The following is an 11,621-nucleotide window of genomic DNA, read 5'->3' as shown; positions in this document are numbered from 1 at the left end:
CGTTTCAAATTATTTTGGGAGTGATATGCATGGTAGATGTATAAGATATCTATTAGAAATGAAATCTAAGTTTGGAGTTTGTATTGCTTTATTTGTTCATCCATACATATACACACTACTCCGAGTATTTTTTATTTTTTTATTTTGGATTCCTTGGTTGATTTAAAGACGAATGATGTGGAGGGCATTGATTCGACGACAGTCAAATGAGCGTGCACCGCAAAGCAGCGGAATATCTCTTCTCACATAAACACACCAGTGGCTTATAAACAAAAACAAAAAACAAAAACAAAACCAAAACCCTCATTGCTACGTAAACGATCGCACCTTTATATTCTCCATCGTCCATCTCCACTCAGAATTTCCTCTATCCTCTCTCTCTCTCTCTACATGGACTGAGCCTCCACGTCAGGCGATACATACTCCTTCACACCGATGGCGGCGATGCGCTCCGACACTTCGGCCGTGGAAGACGGCCAGTGCTCGCGCACAGGATCTGAAGTTAGCGGTGGCGAAGGCTGCTGTATAGGATTCATGCTGTTCGGAGTGAGAGTTTTGACTGAAGGATCGTTCAGGAAGAGTGTGAGCATGAACAATTTGGCTCAGTACGACCAGCTGCCGCAGGATTCCAGCCACGATGTCGCCGCCGGCTATGCTTCCGACGACGTCGTTCACCCCTCCGGAAGGAGCCGCGAGAGGAAAAGAGGTAATATTTTCGGGAAAAATTGGCGACTTGATTTGATTGCTGAATTGAGATTTGATTGTGGAATTTGTTTCAAAATTAGGGGTTCCGTGGAGTGAAGAGGAGCACAGGCTATTTCTATTGGGGCTGCAGAAGGTTGGGAAAGGAGATTGGAGAGGGATTTCCAGAAATTATGTGAAAACCAGAACGCCTACTCAAGTCGCAAGCCATGCGCAGAAGTACTTCCTCCGCCGCAACAACCACAACAGGCGGCGCCGGAGATCCAGCCTCTTTGACATTACTACTGATGCGGTATTTCTCCCACCTTTAATTCTTAATTAACCTTCATTTATTTATAATTTTTATTTTTTATTTCGAGTATTTGCTATGTCCATTCACTATTACTCGTTTTCACCTTGCATAACACAGAATTAGGTGTTCTACTATTACTCCACATAATTCAATTTCCATAGGGAATTGGGTACAAATAGGAAGTCCTCTCCTGGGTTTAATTATCAGAGAAATTGTCGGTATTCAGTTGTCATGAAATTAGTAGTTAGTAATTAGTTGTCACTTGCAATAAATTGTCTTAATTATGTGATTCTTTTGCTTTCAACAGGTTGTGGGCTCTGCCATTGATGATGACCAAATGTATCAAGAAAATTCACCTCAGCCTCCACCACCACACAACAAACCAAGAATCTTGAGAAATTTCCCCTGCCAAATTTTGGCATGGCCATCTCGGTGCCAATCACAACTGAACCTCCAATGGACAATCTGTCACTTGGTCAAGTCAATCAGCTCACCAATTCACCAAAAGCCCATTAGGCCAATTCCCATTTTACCAGTCCCCCCATCATCGAAAATGGCCGGCCTCAATCTAAACAAGACAACAACAGCAGCCGCGAATCAGCCTCCTCCGTCTCTGTCACTAAACCTGTCCATGTCATCACAGGCGCCTCCGGCCAGTCAAGAGCGACACGCGTCCGCCTTCCAAGCAATGCCAGCTGCTGGCTTTAATGGGAGTGGTGGAGATAGCATGATAAGTGTTGCTTGATGGGAACCTATCTATGCCTGTGGTGGTGATGTATGTGCTGTAAAGTGGGGGTGTAATCTGCTTTCTACCATCCAAGAAAAGACAAGATATGGAATAGTAGAATGTTAGATTATTTAATTTGATGGATATATATAATTATATCTTATTGTACAGGGTTAGGAAGATTAATTATGAATGTAGAGGTCGTTTATGTTATTGTGTTGTTGTCTGTAGTTAAAATACTTGTTGAATGTTGTGGGGGTTGGTTTATTTAAGGTTTATCAGCCTGTTTCCTATGTGTTTTCGTCGTTTTCTCTGAAAACAAAATTATTAAGTTTCTATCAAAGTTAGGGGTGACTTGCTTTTGTCACTTTGGTTTGACACACTAGTTCATTTGTATTTATTCCATTCCAGTCAGTCATTCACCAAATTTTTGGCGTAGTAAAACTCAATAATTGATGTAATTGTCGCAGGGGTGGATGATTTATCTCCCTAAGCCTCACCGGTCTTTATGATTGTGGTGGATTTGAACTTGGTAAACAATCAAAGTAAAACTAATTAATAAAAACAAGAAATACATAATCTATCAAGTCAATTACTCGAATTTGTGGTTGGATTTGTTGGAGAGCCTCTAAAATATAAACGGCTTAAATAACGTTTTCCAATAAGATACGACGCTTGACTTTTGTAGGTTGGGTTTAAACCTTAAGATCCTCGAAACTTAGTTGCAATTCTCCTAAAAGAAGAAAATAAGAGGAAGTTGCACTTCTGAATTTAATAATATAAATAGAATTGTTTTCTTAGATCATGGGGAACATTTATTATACTTGGTGTGGTATCCCACTCATGTTACACCACTAACTTTTTTCTTCGATTTCATATTTTATATTTTAGATTAAATTTAAAATTATAGTACTAGTATTAATTAAGATTCATTATATCTATATACTCCATCCGTGGTGTCCCAATAACTAATCTCCCTGTTAATTTGTATATCTAATTAAATTTTCATAACGAAAGTTGATTAGAGTTATTATAATAATGGTTTTATAGAAAATCTAGTTAAATTTAGTTGTGGGGAATAAATTACTGAATTAGATACGAAACATTGTGCATATTACTGATGAATTTGGTAATGGTAAATTTATATGCACTTGGTTGATTATGTAAAGTTTACTTTTCTCGTCTTAATGTTATTTTCGTAAGGGAAAAGTTTAGATTTCTTTTATTTTGATCAGGCTTAGGGAAAAAATAGCTTCGTATAATGGGATTCGGAAAAAAAAATCAAGTGTGTTAGTGTAGTGATAGAGTCATTACTCGAATTCAAATTTACAAAATGGTAAAGAAAAAATAGCTTTGTACAATGGGATTCGAAATAGAAATAAAAATAAAAATAAAAATATAAGCGTGTTAGTCTACTGATTTAAATTCAGGTTAACGTGATCTTTAAATATTCGTTTATTTAATAATAAAAAAAGTTAAGAAAACGATGTCCCATAGATTTCACAAATTAGTTTGAAGAGGCCCACGTATTGGCCCAGTATTTCAGCCCAATTAGGCATTGGTTGTGGGTTCGGGCCAATAAAATTATCTACGAAGAAGAAAATGTACATCTATAAATGGGCGGACCCATTTGGAAGTTGGGAGGGGGGCTATAAAGTCCTCAATAAAAATATTTTTAAATTGTTTTAGTATAATTTTTTTTAATTTATTCAAATTTAATGTAAATTATTATATAAAACTCATTACAAATAATCTAAAACACCCAAAAATATAACTTTAGAACAAAATTTAGAAATCACAGTCCTATCGATATTTTTTTCTGCATCTATAGATTATATATATGCAAGAAGCAGCGGCAGCGCTGCCTAAAAGCTTTTATTGAGAAGGAGGAGGCGGTGGAGGAGGAGGCAACGGGAGCAGAGGCGGCGTGTAGTTACGAGAGTTCTTCTGGTGAAACTTGTTAAAGAAAGCGGCGGCTTTCCCATCTGCGATGGCTTCACTCTTGTTTCTTGTGTGGAAGCTCTTTATGTAATCGGAAAAAATGATGATCATGGTCATCCTCTATCACTCTCACTGATGAATTAGATCTCTTGCTTTTGCTGATTTTGTGGCCTAAGTTGATGGTTGCAAGAGTAAAGGACGAGAGTTTGATAATGTTGAACACCAACTCCATTGATTTCATGCAAACAGACTCATTTTGCCCACTCTTCTTGTATGCATGCTTCATTCTCAATCAACGACAATTTTCATGTTCAATTCGTTTCCAAATTTCATAATGTTATACCACTATGTGAAAGGGTCTTTTGTTATGATTGGATGGAATGTGAATGTTCTATTTAAATTTTAAATTAAATAAGAACACGTGGAATGAGAATGTTGAAAAATGAGAGAGGAAGAATCGATCTTTTTCAAAGAATTGTATCTTAGCCAGATGAAGAATAGTTCGAAAAAAAAGTGGATGTTGTTTTCATGCAGAATCATTAATTATCCCCTTTTCTGAAACGTTTATGGAGTGTACTATTATTTTTCAAGTTTCAATATACATATGTGGGGATAGAATATAGGCGGGTGATCAAATACTAACTTTTTACAGTAATAACTAATAACTAAGAGCATCCTCATCCGTGTTATTGTCAAAGAGTATGGATATGGGTCCGGATCCACTTTTATTACTTTTTTACTCTCTGCTCTTAGGCAAGAGCACAACACCCATATTCATGCTCTTCCGCAAGGACATGCTCAAGAGTCCCACCATTCAATTATTCAATTTAAATAAAAACATTTTCACAATATTAAAATGCATTAAAAATACTCAAAATACTATTACTAAAAATTTAAAATTACATAATTAAAATCCTAAAAATTAAAATTTCATAATTAAAGTCTTAAAAATTAAAATTTACATAATTTAAATCCTAAAAATTAAAAGTTACATAATTAAATTCATAAAATAAAAAAACTCACTACTCGTGGTCGAATTTCGCCCAAATGGATGATGAATGTGTGTATTTATAGATGATTTTGGATTAAAACTTTTTTAAAAAATTTCAAAAAACGGTAATAAAACGGCTATATTTTGGAATTCGAAAATATAAAATTTTAATTTTTAGTATTATTTTGTTTTTTTTAAAAGAAAAGAAATGCCAACGGTCAATAGAAACGCGACACGTCGCCCTGCTCAGCGGTACGGACGTGCTCGATGCATCGAGCAGCACCGTGCCAGCAGCAATAGCACAACAACGGACATGGGGTTGCCGCGCTAGCGGCACGGACGCCGTCCTTGCGGGAGAGCACCGCCGCGGATGCTCTAAATATCAATTTTGTATGTTAAAAATATCAACACAAAGACATAAATTTATCAATCTTTTTGTGTTGATAAACTTATGTCTTTGTGTTGATATTTAAATTTGCATGTTGTATTGATATAATTATATCGTTTTGATAATTTTAATACACAGAATTGAAAGTTATTAGTTATTACTGTAAATTAGTTAGCATACTAACGCAACCCACAGAATATATCCTCAACTCCTAGTCAGTCCAATAATATTTGAAATTGTAATAATATACATTATTTGTCTATAAGCAATAGTCTCATTTATAAACAACAAGTTTTAATAAGAAATTAGCAAAGTAAAAGAGGAGAAGAAAAAAATGGACAAGATAAGAGATAGAATGAGAAAAGGTGGATAAAGTATGAGATGAAAATTTTCATTTTTAGAAATGAGATTATTTTTTGTGGACATCTCAAAATAGCAAAATGAGACTATTTTTCGTGGACGAGATAGTAGGATGTTTCAACCTTTTCAATTCTCTCATCTATGTACAAAATATTTTCATTAAAATAAGAAATAGAAAATAAAAGAAAAATATCAAAATATTAAGAGGGAACATTTATTTTTGTTCGTGAACTTTATCAAGATATTAATTTTGGTCCGTAACATTTGACAATATCTTCTGAGGTCCATGAACTTCAATTTATTATCATTTGAGATACTTTTTCACTATTTCAAACTTTTTTGGGAGAAAATAATCTCAAGCCCGTGAAGGTTATTTCAGTTAATTTACCCTTTCTTCTTCAATAAAATATTGAGAGAATATTTTTTTTGGTCCACGAACTTTGCCAAAAATATCATTTTTGGTCGGAGCTTTAATTCCTTGAGAAAGTGGGATTTCTCCGGTGAAATTGTTCTCGAAGAGATCAAGGGAGTTTAACGAGATGATGTTTCGATGATCTGTGGGATTCCACCGCAAAATTTGTAGTTATTCAGGTTTAAAACAACGAGATTTAGAAGTTTTAAAATTGAATCTGGAATCGAGCCAAGATTGTTTTCTCAAGATTCATCCTATTTAACTCAAATCCAATTACTCGTTAAAGAACTGCGAATTTTTCTAGATAGAGAATTGTGATAAACAGTTAAGTATTTAAACTTTGTAGCAAAGCTCCATGAATTAGCAAGAGAGAAGTGCAATTATTGTGTTGAAGAGTGAGAGAGGATGAGAGAAAGACTCATTGGGATCGAACCTGATAAGGAATTATAGCTCAGACCAAAAATGTTATTTTCACAAAGTTTGCGGACCAAAAAGATGTTCTTTTAATATTTTATGAAGAGAGAAAATACACAAAATTGCCTAAATTTTGGCCTTGAAGGTATTTCATTCAAAAAAGGTTTGAAATGATGAAAAAATAGCTTAAATGATATTAAATCGACATGATCCTAACAAGATATTTTTAGATATTATGCATCAAAATTAATACATTGACAAAGTTCGCGTACAAAAGATAATGTTCATTTTTCCATCCATATACAAAACAATATACTTTGGTAATATTAAAATAAAGTTATTTCTTTAAATAAAGAACAAAGAGAAGACGAAAAAAATATAATCCGTATAGTATATTTAATAGATAACGTCGTTTGAATATTACCAAAATACAATATGTTATGCATAAAAGATAAAAAAAAAAATTATATATTAATATTTTGATTTCAAACGAAATTGATCAAACTTTAATCAAAATTTATAATTTAAATATCATTAATTTTTTTATGAGGAAAATAAGAACTCCATAGTCCTTATTGGGTTATTGGCTTATTGCCATTGCAACCGCGATTAATTGATATAGCGAATAGGGGTCGAAGTAGAATAAGTTGAAATAATTGGGATGATTATAGTATTTTGATAAATTCGAAAGAGATCTAAGAAGGCCAGATTTCTAGTTTCAACACAGGAGGAGGAGAAACACAGAGGCGAAAATGCTCTACTCCGCCAACCGCCATTGCTACTTCCTCTATTCTTCTTCCTAACTTCGTTTCTCTCAGGGAATCTTACGCTTGCTTATATTTGTAAGTCTCCATCACTTTTTCCTTTTTATTTCTTTTTATCTGTATGTAAAATTTGGACTTTTTGAGGAGCTGCAATTCGAATTTTGTTTGCAAGATGTGATTTAATTGATAATTTTTGCTGAAATCGCAGAGAATCAATAGAAATGAAAGGGAGAACCCTGATGGGTATTAAGGAGACGCCAAATGGTGGAAATGTCACCTTTGATTGCTCTCCTTCGGGCCCTTGCATACCATGCCTTCGCTCTGAAAAGTCTCTATCACTCTGAGAATCATAATAGGATTGGTTTTGCTCGTCTTGATTTGATGATTGTTTTTCTGGAAAATCAATGCATAAATTAGGGTATAAGTTCAAAACTGATCACATCATTTAGATTACCTTGCTATTCTGGAGTCGGAAGCTTATATATGATGTCTATTAAGTTTGTTAAGATTGTAGATGGAACTTCATTGGATGGATGCTATTTGGAATTATATTAATTAAGATTAGTCCTAGCAAATTAGCCTTGCAGCTCTGGTGACCGTATGTTGTGTGCAATATTGCACCCTTGATCATGTCACATTTTACAGGACGACTCTTGTTGCAGTTCATCTTCTAAGAGCAGTGTTAGTTCTATTGCTGGTTTATTTCTTGACTGTCACAGGATTCAGTTTGTAATTCCGTATGAGCTAAATATATAGTATCCTCATTTTCTCTTAATGTCTTTGACGGAATGCATTTGGGTTGTTCGCCTCTAATTTAAAACCCTAAGCTATCTGTGGAGTTTGATAAACATTAGTGCAAGGCATAGAACCCACAGCAGGAGATCAAAATCCACAACCTTTTCCTCTTAGTAAATATAGCAATGACACCATTTCAACCTTACGGTTATGTATTTGTTACTATGTTTGAGAATGCTAGCTAGTTATGGAACACAACATATTTGGGACGATATGCTAAAACGTCACAATATATATTTAACCTGCTGTATTTTTCTTTTCTCCTCATAATATGTTTTTTTGAATTCTCAAGAGCCGACACCCTGATATATTTTTATTGTTTCTTAGAGTGATGAAAAATATCATTGTGGTGAAACTGGATATCGCATTCGTCTGAAATGTGTACCCTCTGGAATTGGGTCCAAAGACTCAAAAGGTACAAAACAACATAAGGAAAGATCTACTCTTGAGTTTATGGAGTTGGGTGTTAATCAGCATGATGGAGACATGAGTATTTCTTCAACGAGGCAAAGAGATTACACAGTGATTCCTCCAACGCTGGACCACGCTCTTATGTCACTTACAGGAGCTGTATACCTGCTGTAAACGAAGAAAAATTGTCAGTACTAGGTTTTGAGGTAAACTACTCCCCTTTTTAAATGCTTTTTGTACATCTATTCTTGTCAAAGGATAGCTTTTGATATAGAAAGAACTTGAGATTGAAACGTTTGGTGTCATACATTGGCCTTCTTTTTCCCTAGAAGTTATTCTCCTCGCATGAATATAACCTGTATTGTCTATTTTGATTAATCAGCTTCTTGCTTATGTATATGCTTTGTAATGTAAATTCCACCCCGCAGGCCCTTATGTTGGCTTTGCTCGTAAGCAGTGGCTCATTCATTTACTTCAGGCGGAAACGTGCTGCTGCGCCTGGTGGCGTGCCAATGAGGCTTCCTACTAGTTCTAGGTTTTAAGTCCAATCTACGATTACATCATATAGAAACTTTTTTTGCTTTCCAATGAAGACTTTTGTAAGTTATGGCCAATATTCGCAGTGGTTTATTTTGCTGTATTGCCTATTTTGTCTTGTATCAAGAATTTCTGTAATTATTATTCTTTCTTCTATTGATTGATTGCCTCTTTTTTCTACCCGTACATTTTGTTGGAGTTGAAACTTCCAATATGGTCGAACTCTCACTCTTACAGGCCATTTTGTGCCTCAAATTTGACTCATTGCATAAAATTTGAAAATGGTATACTTATTCTTGGAAACATTTACCTAAAGGCTAAATCGACATGTATCTGAACGTTTATCAAATCTTCATTCTGTCTGATCCAACATGATTTACTAATTTCTATCCAGTCAGAAATTATGTCTTAAGAAATGAGATACATACTATATACTAATAATAAATAGCTAATTGACTATAATCAAATATTTATATAAAAATGAGTAAGTAAGAAAAAAGCTCATATATGAGATAACCAAGGAGCATCAAGTGAAATGGCATCCCTCATCTAAGATAAGATAAAAAAAAATTGATAACACCAGTAAATGTGAGCATTGTTTATGAAAAACTGCTTCCTATGTGTAAATTACAGAAGATGATATTAGAGGCCACAAATTCTTTTTTTTTTCTTTTTCACTGGGGATAACCGGATAACATATACAAAGGAAAAAAAGAGAGAAGGTAATTTCATCTCCATCCCTGCAGGTACTAACTCTGCATCGAGTATCTTGAGCACATAACCAAAGTAGGGTGTAGAGCACACTCCAAACAAAAGAATGGTGTAGAAGAAAATATTCTCAAATAACAATACTCTTTTCTTACGACACATCTACAGTAACATAGTTGCAGGCATGCACTAAGGGTAGTTGCTGAGTTCACAAAAAATAATCTGGAGTCTTGCGCGTTGTGTCGGGTTCAATCTGCCGGGGAGCCGGATCAAACTGAAGGAAGTTCTGCTCCATGTTCTCCCCATTTCAAGAATTGCAGCCATATTCCCACAACGGTAACAATAGTTTGGGGCACTAAAACGGTCACCACATTCTTGTCCTACAAATGCAGCAGTGTATAACTATGGCTTGTTCCGATTGCGCCAACGGTGAGTTAAAGTATTGAGATTCCAGACAAACCTGACACCAATTAAAACCCTCCATCACAAGCTGATGTGCCCTAGAGATTAGAGTGAGGCCGTTGGTATGGTTGAACTGAGAAGCTATATCCTGTCCAAAGGTGTAGCCGGCCCACGGGGTGATATGCCCCAACCGCAACGGTCGTCCGGATCAGACCACAAGAGATCACACATTGGTCCTTCGTGTGGGACCTAACAGTCCAGGAAACAGATCATGAAATGGAGTTGATACAAAATATAAAGTAGCATCACTAGAAATAGTTGCTAGGAAATCAAATTGAATTCATGGACAGGATTATTGTTTGTACCTCCTGTATGCGATCTAAAGCTCGGATATTGTCTAAGGTGTCGAGTGATGGAGAGAGACCCCCATGCAAACAGAAGATCTACAATAACATAGTGCTGGGTATCAGATGTTGAAAGTGTAATATATTCAAAGTGAAAATAATTGTTTATCATGCAAACCTGACTCTCAATAAGAGCTGTCAAGGGCAAATAATCAAAAGGTCAGTGAAAAACTTCCACACGTTGGCATTGCCATACTTCCTCAAGCATTCATCATAGAACCCGTACCTGGCATGAAAATGAGTCTTATCAACAATTTTGCATGCAAGGCATCTAGCACTGATGCATGAGTATGGCAAGCAACCTTCTCAATTTAGTGCTAACAAAATGAAGTGTTCACAAGCCCTCAAAAATTAAAACTGTTATGTCCTTACCTACAGACTTTTATTAACAAATATATACAAAACAATCGATATACAATATATTTCAACTATACTGTATATTCATGAAACTGAATTTCAATGGAACATCAGACATGCACTTGTACAAACTTAATTCTCAACAAGTTCCCAAAGTCAAAGTAGATTCCTCAACTAAATAGTCATAATACAATCTTGCCTGTGATACGGAGTAGAAACAAATTTCAGTTGGAATTGGTGATCAAATTTCAATTTGTCATTAAGTTGAAGATAGAAATAGATCAAATTAACCATACCATAGCTACAAATGGTGTGCCATGATGCAGGTGGCAAGGGGCGATACCATTTCCTATACATGGCATAAACCCTTACAGATGTCAGCATCTAGGCATGCCTTTTGAACATTTTCTTGTTCTTTTCTTTAATAGAGTTCATACCACAGACAATAAAAGCGATACTGCATGTAGTGGATATAGGGAATCTGAAGTATCAATCATATGCATCTGACGGTGCACCCTTCTCATCCCATGATCCCACTAGGTTTGGTCATTTCAAGACCTAATTTCTTGCAAAAAAGCTTTCATCATTTCCCCGTCACATTTTCCTCAAATTGGCGTTGATTTCCCCTTTCATTAGTTTATTTACTTCCCTATTCCTTCTTTTATTTTTCACAAATTGCTGTTGTGTTAGGAGTTCCTATTTTACTTCCATTTTCATCTTTAGGGAGGTGGGGTGGGTACTGCGTTTCGTAATCGTTGCTGATAACTACATTGATCCTGAAATATATCTCATAATTTACGAGTTACGGCTGAAATTTTTAAGAATTGTGCACTACTCCATTTTTTTAAACCAACACGACCAAGGCCTTAACTTGTTTTTTGGGGGGGGGGGGCATTGGTCCTACCTTTGTAATATCTGTGGACAGCGAACATCATGCGGATGAAATTTAACAATTAAAGGATCACAATTTTGCATCTCAGATATGTCAAGCTCAGGTCATCTTTAGAGCTTGAGCA

General features: G+C 35.4%; 1 long non-coding RNA gene and 2 pseudogenes across 1 annotated transcript; 2 read left to right on the top strand and 1 right to left on the bottom strand.

Annotated features, from left to right (window-relative positions):
* The first annotated feature begins 283 nt into the window (after positions 1-283).
* Positions 284-1,993, top strand: LOC121789036 (annotated as a pseudogene).
* A 5,854-nt stretch (positions 1,994-7,847) lies between these two features.
* On the top strand, positions 7,848-8,890 carry LOC121789037. Its single transcript, XR_006047963.1, has 2 exons — positions 7,848-8,403; positions 8,626-8,890. It is a non-coding gene; the product is annotated as an uncharacterized LOC121789037 (long non-coding RNA).
* Positions 8,891-9,574: 684 nt separating this feature from the next.
* On the bottom strand, positions 9,575-10,474 carry LOC121789038 (annotated as a pseudogene).
* Positions 10,475-11,621: the final 1,147 nt, after the last annotated feature.

This window comes from Salvia splendens, unplaced genomic scaffold, assembly GCF_004379255.2.
Source record: "Salvia splendens isolate huo1 unplaced genomic scaffold, SspV2 ctg1201, whole genome shotgun sequence".
NCBI lineage: Eukaryota > Viridiplantae > Streptophyta > Magnoliopsida > Lamiales > Lamiaceae > Salvia > Salvia splendens.
This window is presented reverse-complemented; position numbering and strand designations above follow the sequence as displayed.